We start from the raw sequence: 2,793 nt of genomic DNA, 5'->3' as shown, positions 1-2,793 counted from the left end.
AATGATGTTTTAACGATATACAAATGATGGACGTATTAAAAGGCTAAAAATTTCAAAACAAAATTGATGGAAGGAGAGGGGGAAAAAAAAACATTATTAAGACATTGTTGTTAGTGTCTGCAGGCTATACAAATAAGTTTAGATTATGTTATATATACAGCTGCAACTCTATACATTTTTGTTGAATGTGGACTTTTTTTTGTCACCAGTTTTTGTTGTTTTCCTTCACAGGCCTCTGTAAAGTTGAATCTCTCATGCATACAAAGACAAAAAACAACAGCATTTAAACAAGCTCTCTGACCCCCCAAATCCCCTTCCTTGCACCACACATTATACTATGTCATCAACCAGAGTAGTAGCTTGTGGGGCAATGGTCAACAGGCTGAGCAGCTCATTTACACACACACACACGCAATTCAAATGAAACTGGAAAGCTTCCCAAAGCCATTCCTCCAAGTTCCACATGACCACTCTTCAGGCAGGAGCGTTTGTCAAGTTTTTTTCAGCTTCCATCAAACTCAACATTGCTTAGTTGAGTCCTATTTTCTCAACCTTGCTTTTTCACTCATCTACCTATACAGAGATATATCTATATATATTATTAATGATTGTTTTTCAGTCAATTTATAATGAAACCAATTCTAAATTACCAAAGAATTACTCGGTAGTTTTTGTGGAGTTTTACAGATTTACTATCCTTTCACAAGAAGAGTGTTGACAGTGACTTCAAAGTTTTCACCTGCTTAGCCTTCATCAAAAAGCCCAATGAAGGCTAAGCATGCCCGAAACTTAACAGCCACCATTAACATTATTCTTGTAAAAGAATAATATGATATACACACACACACACATTTATATATATATATATTTTTTATATATATTTCAATAAATTACTGGTGTGTTAAATGTGTTGTCTCAAACGCTATGCCAAACCATAGAACGAATCCGGAGATCTTCAATCAATACCAACCTGAAGAGATCTTGGGTGTACACACAGCATCTTTACAGACTGTTAGAAACGGTATTCAGCCAGTGATAGAAATCCCAACATGGGATTGAAACCAATCTAGCTAACCCCATCTTTTGTGTCCAAGAAGACATGTGTAAAAAGAAAATATTTTTTTATATATATCTGACATTTCCACAGTGTTGGCCAAAAATCTATACGTGTATTTTGTAGTACAGTATAGCATATGTATAAACATACAAACACGCACAACTGTTAACATATACTGCATGAATTCACTGTAATGTGGACACAAGAAATAAAATGGCGCCCAAAGTGTCTGGAGACACCCTGACCCTACCTGGGAGGTACCCTGCATTGTAGAGTACCTCTATTCACAAGGCAGACCTACACCATCTCTTATTACATCCACAGTTACACTTAAATAAATACGACACCCAACAGTAGTCGACCACAGTTTGGTTATGTGTGTGTGTGTGTGTGTGTGCATGCACACAAATATATATTAATCTCAATAAGTATGTGTGTATATAATGCAAACACTAATCTGATACTGTGAAGTGTTACCTGTTGAAAAAGTTCAGTTGTGTATGTATGTATATATAAATATAATATATATATATGTGCATGTATACACATCCTTGACCAGTTCTTACTGGGACTCATTTACAGCTGAGTGGACTGCTTCAAGATACAATACACCACCTAGTCTGAGAATTGAACCCAATGACCTGACACCTCAACTACTAAACCACACACACACACACACACAAGTGCACTTAACTGTCTCTTTTGCTACACACATAGTAACCCTTTAAGGAAGACTCGGGTATTGATAGATATACGCTTATTCAAGTGTGTGTCTAATATTTCTGCATGTTGTATACATGTATAAATATATATATATGTATATATAAAGAATAACACAAATGGGGTTTATTCTTTTTATACCTACGCCACATGGAGAACCAACCCTGAGTTGATCTTTGGTTTATATCAGATATATATATATATACACACACACATACATATAACACACACACAATACCCCATGGTTGTTTTTACCTCAACACTGAACTCAGTGTTAAGGTACCCAGCCAGTCCTGACATCCATGTTGCTGATCCCAGATTCTAATGAATCCTGTAACTAATCAACACACACACACATTTAATTACAAACAGAATTCTTTTTCCATCCCCACACTTTCACACATGCTGTGACCCCTACCTGCCTATCAGGGCATCAAACATCTACACAACCATAGATACACACACACACACACATATCATTACGCTTACCAACTGTGGCCCCTAGCAAGAGGATCCCTAAAATAGGGACATTATTAACAGCTGATGGGAATAGCAACCACACCACCACATAGAACTACAATCATTCACACATACATACATATACAAGCTACACAGAAGACTACTGCTGTGTAGAAAATGAACAGCTACAAGCAAGGGATACATGCCCTTAACTAAGGCAGCGTTAATAGCCAATAAGGGAACATAGGTTATCAATCACACAGAACTACACACACCCACCTTCAGCCCTTCTTAACTGCGATAGACAGCATCGATATGAGGAACACAGAGGAACATGTCTACATGGATACAAACACACACACACACACACATGTAGTGGGCATTTCTTTTAACTGTGACAGCAATCTACAGCCAGTAGGTGGAACATAGCTGGACAACTGACCATCCACAGAACTAAACCCACCAGCAAGGACACCCCCGTCCCCCACCCCACCCCTCACTCAGCACCAAAGTCAAGTGTAATATTCACCGTTTTCTTTACTTTTACTCTTAGAATG

The 2,793-nt window shown here is 37.7% G+C and overlaps 1 protein-coding gene across 1 annotated transcript in view; it reads right to left on the bottom strand.

Moving 5' to 3' along the window:
- The window catches only part of LOC106867643 (pre-mRNA-splicing factor 38B), a 22,237-nt gene that overhangs the window by 4,172 nt on the left and 15,272 nt on the right, over window positions 1–2,793 (bottom strand). The gene's annotated exons all lie outside the window — the stretch shown is intronic.

The sequence above is a fragment of the Octopus bimaculoides genome, chromosome 21, assembly GCF_001194135.2.
Source record: "Octopus bimaculoides isolate UCB-OBI-ISO-001 chromosome 21, ASM119413v2, whole genome shotgun sequence".
NCBI classification, from domain to species: domain Eukaryota; kingdom Metazoa; phylum Mollusca; class Cephalopoda; order Octopoda; family Octopodidae; genus Octopus; species Octopus bimaculoides.
Note: the sequence above shows the minus strand (reverse complement) of the source record. Positions and strands in the feature narration are given on the sequence as shown.